The sequence below is a fragment of the Rhinatrema bivittatum genome, chromosome 12, assembly GCF_901001135.1.
Source record: "Rhinatrema bivittatum chromosome 12, aRhiBiv1.1, whole genome shotgun sequence".
Classification (NCBI taxonomy): Eukaryota; Metazoa; Chordata; class Amphibia; order Gymnophiona; family Rhinatrematidae; genus Rhinatrema; species Rhinatrema bivittatum.
The window spans coordinates 39,104,869-39,115,097 of record NC_042626.1 but is presented as its reverse complement, the minus strand read 5'-3'; the positions used below and the strand labels follow the sequence as shown (position 1 = coordinate 39,115,097).

Genomic DNA, 10,229 nt, shown 5'->3' with positions numbered 1-10,229 from the left:
AATTTTGATCCATGTTTTAGTTTTATTTTAGCTGAAGTGTATTAGGGATGTGCATTCGGTCTGGGACGAATTAGACAATTTCATGGGCAGCTCAGAGGAAACTGCAGGGGCTGGTATGGAGGTTTCTGACGGCAGTGACAATAAGGCAGGAATGCACACAGGGATTGAGCCAAGGTGTGCTCATAGCTCCCCCAGTGGCTCCGCACCCTCCTGACGTGTACGCACTGGGGCCTGCGATCACACCTTGCCTCAGTTCCTGCCACTTGTTACCACCACCCCTAAGACCGGCCCCTTACCTGGGGAGTGGGTAGGGAAGGCTATGAAATTACGTGGCAGGGGGAATCCATTTAATAGTACAGATAGGCGACTCAATAACCATCACATGAAAAACTTTGCTGGAATAACCACTCAAACTTAGTGCACTATTTAACTGTTTTTATTTTCTTTTAGAACTGTAACTAGGGTTCTAGAATTGGCCATATCTGGCCAATCAGAATTTTTTTGCAATATCTATTGCTATCACAAAAGCACCCTGCCAGTTACAATCAAACTAGAACAGCCTTTCAGAAGTTACAGGATGGCACACTTTCAAACTGTGCATGCAAAGAGACTTCCAAGCCTTCTCTATGTACTTTGCCTGATCTTTAAATCTGTCCCTCCTGCTAAATAGGTGGCATATTTACATTAAATTTCATTTTTATTTTTAAGCAAACAAAACTAAATGCTGTAATATGTTTTCCTGCAGCAGATGAGTTAGGAAGGATGGTGCACCAAGGAAAGAAAAATGGCAATACTGAGGAAGTCACTTTTTTTTTGTCATCTTTCTGAACCTTCTACCTCCACTGTAATATCATCCACCAAAAGAGGGAGATGGTTGATTTTCCTTTGATTCGACAGACACAGTGGTCTGGACAATATAGTAAATAAGCCAGCCATAGATTGCCAACCCAATCAGCAAGGCAATGAAGTTGAATGATTTTGCGGTCAGTGAGGCGCTCTTAGCTCCTTCGATGTCCCTTTTAGCCAAGCGCTCTTCCACCTGTAAATAGATAATGGGGGGAGGACAGGTGAGTCAGCAATAAAGAGCATACCTGGGAAATGTTGAGTTGTGATCACCCTGAGATTACTCTGCTCCCTTCTCCTGCTTCTCTCTACCCGCTATCTGGGTAACAAGGGAGGGACGGGGCTAGAGTGGACATAGCCATGCAGATAACTGTTGCTCTGCTTCCTCTTTCAGCCTCCTCCCTCCCGTCCCCTCTAGGGCTGGGGCAATAAATGGTGAGATCTCTGCCTAGGAGGTTCCGGTCACTCACTTCCCACCCAAATGTAATCAGTCTCCAGGAGAAAGTTGGAAGGTCCCATGTAGGTTAAAGAGTTTCTGAGGAAGGGGATTAGGGAGTTTACTGCAACCTTTGATGTTGAATCAGTAAATGTTAAGCCTCTTGCAAATGAATAAGCAATCATAATTAGCTTATATTTACTTTAAAAAAAAAAAAAGCTATGAAATATCAGTACTTAATTAACCGAAGATCAACTGAAACAATTACGCTAGGCATGACATTTTATGTGCATAAAAGACCCAATAGTCAATCCACTTATCCTTCTATGCTAGGATGGCCAACTTTCTGGTACTATTTTGAAAGTCAAATTGGAACATGTATAGTGAGAGAATGGGATGTGTACTATAAGACCTTACTGAAACAAGAAGAATTTTGTAGTAGGACAGAACGAAAAAAAAAAAAAAAACATATGCCAAAACTGAGCTGCCTCAGGGGCTTCTATAATTAAATGATCTTTAAAAAATAGCACGGGTCATCCAGTGCTCCTACCATGTGACAGGGGCCGGCCAATGGCACGGATACCCTGTCACATAGTAAGGGCAAAGGGCCATCGGCACCATTTTGATTAGTGGCAGCCGACGGCCCGAGAGCAGGAGATCGCTCCCAGGACCCCCACTGGACCACCAGGTAACTTTAAAAAGTTTTTGGGGGGGGGTCAGGAGGGTGGGGGAAGCTAAGGGATCTGTTTTAAAGGGTCGGGTGGGTTTTTTGTTTATCGGCTTGGGCGCAGCCGATAAAAAAAAAAAAAGATCGGACCGCACAAAAAAAAAGTCACGATCTGAATTGGAACAGATTCCGGTCCCGATTCACATCTCTAGAATTATGTATGTGTGTGTTCGTATGAGAGAGGCTGTGCATGTAAGGGCAAAGAGGGAGGAGTGCGTGTGTGTCTGGGCAGAGGGAGGGGTACATGTGTGTCAGAGAGAAAGACAGGAGAAGGGGCTGTGTGCATCTCTCTGTCTGGGAGAGAAAGAGAGGGAGGTTGTATGTGTGTATTTGGGAGAGAGAGAGAGAAAAAAAGTGGGGTGTGTATGTGTTTCTGGGAGATAGTTGCTCTTTCCTTTCAGAGGATCGTTGAGGCAGCTTCACACACACCCCTCTCCCATTTGTGAAAGATATGGAGAATCTCGGTTACTATGAATTCTGGTTTTGTGGCTCTTGATGTGTGAAAGGCTGCCCATACCTTCCCTTAGAGGAAAAGTAGCATAGGGGAGATAGGGTAGGGCCATTTAAATACCTCTGAGATATCAATGTACTGGAGGCAGGATTCTTTCATGGGAAAGGAGACTCTGGAACAAGGGGTCATGGGATGAGAGTGAAAGGAGGCAGGCTCAGGAGCAATCCCAGGAAGTATTTCTGTGCCAAAGGGGAGGTAGAAGATGCATGGAACAGCCTTTCTGTGGAGGTGGTGGTGGTGGTGAGGAGGTCTTATGTGAATTCAAGCAAGCATGGGACAACACAGGGGATCTCCGAGATGATGGTAAGGATTGTAATCCTGAGCAGACAAGTTGCATTGTATGGTCTTTTTCTGCTGTCATGTTTCTATACAGACTTAAATATCTGCAAGTATCACAAATGCTGTCATTTATTATGTTATGCATGCCATGCTCCTTCTGCCAGATTCAAATCTAGACCTCTTGGAGATTGCTTTTAAAACATGAATCTAATTTTTCCTGCACATGGCCTCTTTAACTTGCCCATGAACTGCTTTTTCATTCTTTGCAGCTCACTGTTTTAATTCAATGATCCTCCCATATGTTTTGTCTGTAAGGTACTGGAAAGATTTACTTGTTAACCTCATAAATCAACCATTACTCACAGGTGTTTATCCTGACCTCAGTACTACCTATCCAAAAAAAGAAAAAATGAAGACTTCTCCAACCTCAACAATCTTCGCCCAATAGCGTCACTTTGTACTCTGGCCAAAGTAACAGAATCTATTGTTCTCTACCAGTTAAACAACAACTACCTCTACGATAACGAGCTTCTTCACCCAAACCACAGTTTCTGAAAACGACACAGTACGGAAACCCTGATTTCCTCTTTTGATACGCTACTAAGAGGATTTGAGTCCAACATCGATTACATATTAGTGCTCTTAGACATCTCGGCAGCATTTGACACCCTTGATCATTCTATATTACTGTTGAGACTGCATTCAATTGGTATCTCGGACACGGTTCACAGCTGGTTTAACTCCTTTCTCACCAATCGTCAGTATCAAATTCATATAGGGATGTGTGCATCCTCGCATTACTCAATTTCCTCAGGGAACCCACAAGGTTCTTCACTTTTCCCCATTCTGTTTATTTAACATTATCTTTTACCATTATGCTGTATTTTAGACAGTCTCAATATCCAATTCAAAATATATGCACATATCTAGTTTTTCGTTCCGTACTCAAAATCTTTGGTTTCCTTATACATCAACACCATAAAATCCTGGCTTTCTCACAATCGTCTGAAACTTAACACCTCAAAAACAGAAATTGTACATCTTCCATCCCAATGTCTGACTGCAGACCTCCTGCTCATCTTGAACTTAATGGTACTCTTTTACCAATCACATCCAAAGTTCGCAACCTTGGAGTCACTATCAACTCCAGTCTTTCCATTTCACACCAGATATCCCCAACAGTAAAAAACTCTCTCTTTAAGCTACACATCCTGAAATGTCTCAAACCCCTACTCTTTCATGAAGATTTCAGAACAATCCTTCAATCTTTAGCAATTTAGACCACTGTAACGCCTTGTTCTTTGGGCTCCACCAAAATGCTATCAGACCACAACAACTAATTCAAAACTCAGCAGCACACATCCTTATCGGCAAGTCGTGTAGAAACTAAATTTCTCCTGTACTTTATTCTCTACACTGGTTACCCTTAGAATTCAGGATCAAATTCAAAATTCTTTCCATTATTCATAATTTATTAAATGACACCTCATCCTAGCTCAGCTCCCAATTACACATCTATAGACCTTGCAGAAACTTATGCTCATCCCAAAATAACTTTCTACAAGTTCCTACTATCAAAATTGCCCGACTAGATGTAATGAGACGCCGTGCGTTTTCAGTAGGTGGCCCGCAACTTTCGAATTCCATCCTGGACTATATAGACACCTGAATAGCAAGACCTAATTTAAAAAGAGCGTAAAAACCTCTCTTTAAGTGCGCTTTTAACATCCATGAGGCCAATTAATCTCGCCTCTCCTATATAGCTTTTTTGAATTCTGTCAAGCTCCACTGCCTCATTCGTTCCCTCTAGAGATTTTAATTTGTTGTTCATTTTATTTAAGAATATATTCTTTATTTTTTAAGTTTCTCAAAGTCTTTCACCTTGTATTAAATTTAACTTTGTGATTTTATATACGTTATACTGTAAACAGTTTTGATTACATATAGTATAAAAAATGATATATAAAATATTTTAAATACATACACTGGGTAGCACTATAGAAATAGTATTAATAAAAATAATAGTGAGACCATGGATTTAAAGTGCCTTGGGACAACATTCTTTTTTTCTAGTTTATCACTTATGCTGCATTTCCCATGTCTAAGCATTTCAACTTGGTTAACTTTCCAGTCGTCGGCTGTTTTTGAGTAATGCATAATAAGCAGACACTGACAGCTGCGCACAGCTCTGCACACTTCTTGCACTGAAGCTTGGAGATAAGTATGCAAAAGGCAAGGACTAGGAAATAGACATGAAAGGAGAAAACCTAGAAACCTATCAAGACGGGCCACAAATGGTCACTTAACACTTCTACGCAAAATTACCCAAGGCAAGTCTTGCCTCACAAATCTGCTTCACTTTTTTGAAGGAGTTAATAAACATGTGGATAAAGGTGAACCGGTAGATGTAGTATACTTGGATTTTCAGAAGGCGTTTGACAAAGTTCTTCATGAGATGCTTCTAGGAAAAGTAAAAAGTCATGGGATAGGTGGCGATGTCCTTTCATGGATTGCAAACTGGCTAAAAGACAGGAAACAGAGAGTAGGATTAAATGGATGATTTTCTCAGTGGAAGGGAGTGGCCAGTGGAGTGCCTCAGGGATCTGTATTGGGACCCTTACTTTTCAATATATTTATAAATGATCTGGAAAGAAATAAGTGAGATAATCAAATTTGCAGATGACACAAAATTGTTCAGAGTAGTTAAATCACAAGCAGATTGTGATAAATTGCAGGAAGACCTTGTGAGACTGGAAAATTGGGCATCCAAATGGCAGATGAAATTTAATGTGGATAAGTGCAAGGTGATGCATATAGGGAAAAATAACCCATGCTATAATTACACAATGTTGGGTTCCATATTAGGTGCTACAACCCAAGAAAGAGATCTAGGTGTCATAGTGGATAACACATTGAAATTGTCGGTTCAGTGTGCTGCAGCAGTCAAAAAAGCAAACAATGTTGGGAATTATTAGAAAGGGAATGGTGAATAAAACAAAATATAATGCCTCTGTATCGCTCCATTGTGAGACCGCACCTTGAATACTGTGTACAATTCTGGTCGCCGCATCTCAAAAAAAGATATAATTGCGATGGAGAAGGTACAGAGAAGGGCTACCAAAATGATAAGGGGAATGGAACAGCTCCCCTATGAGGAAAGACTAAAGAGATTAGGACTTTTCAGCTTGGAGAAGAGACGGCTGAGGGGGGATATGATAGAGGTGTTTAAAATCATGAGAGGTCTAGAACGGGTAGATATGAATCGGTTATTTACTCTTTCGGATAGTAGAAAGACTAGGGGGCACTCCATGAAGTTAGCATGTGGCACATTTAAAACTAATCAGAGAAAGTTCTTTTTTACTCAACGCACAATTAAACTCTGGAATTTGTTGCCAGAGGATGTGGTTAGTGCAGTTAGTATAGCTGTGTTTAAAAAAGGATTGGATAAGTTCTTGGAGGAAAAGTCCATTACCTGCTATTAAGTTCACTTAGAGAATAGCCACTGCCATTAGCAATGGTAACATGGAATAGACTTAGTTTTTGGGTACAGGATGCTGGGTTTGATGGACCCTTGGCCTGACCCAGTATGGCATGTTCTTATAAAATTGAAATGCTACTTGTCCGTAGAGTCAACAGTCACACCTTCGGAGAAGTATCACTTTTGAAAATTAAGATTTTTTTTAAATTTGGGTCCTGGTTTGAACCCCAGATTCCCCCCTCCCCCTCTCCAATGAGGGTCAGACAGCAACCAGGTGTGTGGCACCCAAGAAAGCAACAAGGTTTTTAAGAAAATAACTTTTAAAATGAATTACTTGCATCTGAACACAGAAAGTGCAAAAAGTTATTATATTATAGCCTATACTATATCAGTCTACGCCAGGAAGTAGCCGATCAGTGTATAAATGAATCAAGCTTAACACTACAGGAAGGTCCAAAGGGGAATAAATAAGAACCCACTCATTTTTTACAGTCTGCTATTATGTTTCCACAGGGGATCTCTACTATGATCTATTAAAAGTTGGGAAGAGTGAAAAAATGAAACTGCCCACGAGACTGCAACCTCATTTTAGGGAAATCAGAACGCATAAGTGCATAATAAAACGTCTTCTTGGAGTTTTCCTTTGAAAATACAGCCAGCAAGCTCAACATAGGTGCAAAAGTGCCTGCATGCTCTGCACTTGTTTCCGTGTAGGTGTAAAATACGTGCTGGCCCGTCCACACCCAGATTTGAAAATGCAATTTCCCCCAGCCTCTCCCTTTTTTTTGTTGTGGGTAAAAGTGGACTCCATAAACCAAGTTCCTGGTCCAGTTCCAGAGTTGGGCATTCCACTTCCCTGGCTGGCAGGGGCAGAGTGCTTAATGACAACATCAAGTGGGTGGCTTTAGGGCCCATGATCGCTGGGTTCTGGAAGGCGCTCTGATGCATGTGCCCTAACTGAAGCCTTTCACAAGGTATGCTGGGGGGAGACGGGTGAGAGAGAGGGGGAAAAAAATCTACAGGCAGGGGGCTCAAGGCTCAGGGCAACTATGGTTCTCTCTGAGCTAGAAATACAAAGCAGCAAGAGAAAAATGCTGGGTCAAAAAAACATTGCTCCCAAATCTGGCATCTTCAGACTGAGTGGCAGGATAATAAATTTTCCAGTAGATGCTCCCATCTTAATCCAGTAGCAGAGAACCCGCAAAAATAATTTCGGATTTGAGAAAGGGCTGGGTGGGATCTTTGCTACCCATCACTGATGTCATGTAGCTAAACCACCAATCAGGTTCCATCCCAAAAGATCCACTTGTGAGGCTCACTGCTGAGGAGTAGCAGAGAGGCTACTGCCTCGCACTTTTGAACGTTCAACACTGTGGCTTTTTTGGCCCTACAGTTTCCTTCTGGCCTTCGGGCTTCCAGCTCAATCTGATGTGGCTATGGAACCATGAAGCTTCATTCTCAATTAGAGGTTTGTTCCTCCACTCTTAACCCTTTCCTATCTAGCCTAGAAATTAATAGGGATGTGCATTCGTTGGGCCATTCGTTTCATGGGTATGTGTGTACCTCACAAATGTATAGTATGCATGCAAGAATGAACAGTACATGTGTAACTTGTTAATAAAATACACATGTATCATATATTCATGGAGGTGCACGCATAGCCATGAAACAAATGAAATGAATGGCTCAACGAATGCACATCCCTAGAAATTACAGCAATAACTTATGGGGCCACAGTCTGTAGCTCTCTCCAAAAGTTAGAATACGTGTGAACTGAGTATGGGCTGTTAGGAGTCACTGTTGTGGGATTAGCTGGGAACACTTTCCCTGCACTGGAGGCCGTGGGTGCCACCTCCACAATATGCGCATTTAGCTCAATATACCGAAGCCACGCTGAAGAATCAGAAAATTTCTACATGGTGGCACGCGGCAGTACCACTGAGCCATCAAATAGCTTTTTTTTCCCAAAGCTTTGCTAACTGTTCTTTAGTGGACCTAGTAATAAAAACATTTCCTTCTGAATTTTTAAATCTTACAGTTTGCTAGAATGAAATAAGAAGAAAATGCTACTGCCTTGAATGCCCTCTCTTTGAAAATTGTGTGTTCACCATTAATTTTTGTAGAGAGGCTGGTGTTTCAGGTTAAAGTGGCTTCTGCTCCGCCACTTTGCCCCATCATGAATCTAACAGGTCATTTTTCAAAACGCGATGGGCCATTATCTCGTGCAACACTGTCCTAACGCAAGCGATAACGACTGCGTCGCGATGTTAAAGTTAAAATGAGGGAAAGGGCAGTGGTCTGGGCCCGGTTAACAAAATGTTGGGCCTGGTAGCGCTGTGGGTGATGTTTTACACATCCATCTTGCAAAGAAGTTGAAATATAGCAGCAGGCCTCTGATAAATTTTGCACGCCGTTTTCTTTCCCCCCCCAAAAAAAGTGTAGGAACGGAACAAATGAAAGTATAGGGAAAGGAAGAAAATAGGCTCAGGAAGAAAACCAAAAAGTTAGGCAAAGAATAATCAGGTAGGTTATTTATTTGTAGTTTTTATATACCGACATTTGTTTAGTAACATCACATCGGTTCACAATCAACAATACTTCGCAACAGAGCTAAAATAAACATAAGATTTAGCACCCGTGCTTTACAAATGATATTTTAACTTTAGGAAATAAGGAAAGGAACAGAACAGAAGGTTAGAGCATATTAGAAAATAACTAAGAGGTTAGTGAAGATTCCCTCTAGTTCAATGTTCCCAACATATTCATTGTGGATATCCTGAAAACCTGACTGGCTGGGGGGTCCCCAGGACTGGGTGGGTACCACTGCTCTAGCTCCTATCATCCTGCTGCTAAAAGAGAATATTGACATTTATTTCTTACTTTGATCCTTTGTTTCTGTTTGAAAATGAAAAGCTACAGCCTTTTCCAACTAAATTACTGGATTATGCCCATAAATAGTATCTTACATATGGGAGGAAATGCAGGATGACCTGAAAAAAAAAAAATCAGAGTTGAGAATTTCTAAAGATTGCTACATTTCCTGTTTCAAAACCTGGTTTTGAGCTACTGTGCCCTTGGATATATATTTGCTGTTGTGCTGACCCAGAATATGAATGCTGTCCTAGCCTGTGAACGGTGACCATGACCATAGACACCGATTTTGTAAACCGTTGTGACCTTTCTTTGGAACAACGGTACATAAAACGCCTAAATAAAATAATAAATAAATAACTTTGTTTCCCAAAACTTCCGTTCGAGGATTCGCAACGGAGAAGTTCGCACACTCGGAGAAACAGAAGTCATGAAACCGAAAGATAGAATCGGAGACCCTCTCCCCTCCCCAAAGATTTAATCTGAGCATTGTTTTTTTTTTCCAGCGAATTAGTCGAAACGCTAGGAGGAGCTAGGGATTTACCTCTCCGGAGTAGAAAATAGCCACCAGCCCCAGCGGCAGGCAGCAGCAGATTATGCTGAAGACAGACCACCACTTGTAGGTGGGAACGGGCGGGGTCGGAGCGTCCAGGCGCGCATACGGCAGCGAGGAAGGGGCGCCGTCCCGGGGGACCTCCAGGGTGAGAGCGGAACTCATGCTGGCCTGGGGGATCGCGCGCGCGCTCTCTAGCGAGGCTGCGCCGGCGCTGCTTCGAAACGCAGAGCAGCCCTCCAGGCGGCCCCGTGGGCGGAGACCGCGTGTGAAGCAATGGGGGGCCGGCCCGGCCCACGCTCCGCCTCCTTCACCGAGAAGGGCTCCTCATTAGAGTTGGCGACTTTTCAGCCCGAGAGAGATTGTAGAAACGTGAACGTGGCAGTGAGATCATTTAGAAATGTTTTTGTTGTTTAAAAACTTTAGTGACAGATCCGGCACCTTTCTCACAGGTCTTAAAATCTCCATTGGGTTCCTTATAGGCCGAACGGGACTGTTTATCTGGATTGGGCGTTCTCCGGGGATAAGCAG

General features: G+C 42.4%; 1 long non-coding RNA gene across 1 annotated transcript; it reads right to left on the bottom strand.

Annotated features, from left to right (window-relative positions):
- Positions 1-418: 418 nt before the first annotated feature.
- LOC115074408 lies at positions 419-9,994 on the bottom strand. Its single transcript, XR_003852237.1, has 2 exons — positions 9,690-9,994; positions 419-1,039 (listed from the first exon to the last, which is right to left on the bottom strand). It is a non-coding gene; the product is annotated as an uncharacterized LOC115074408 (long non-coding RNA).
- Positions 9,995-10,229: the final 235 nt, after the last annotated feature.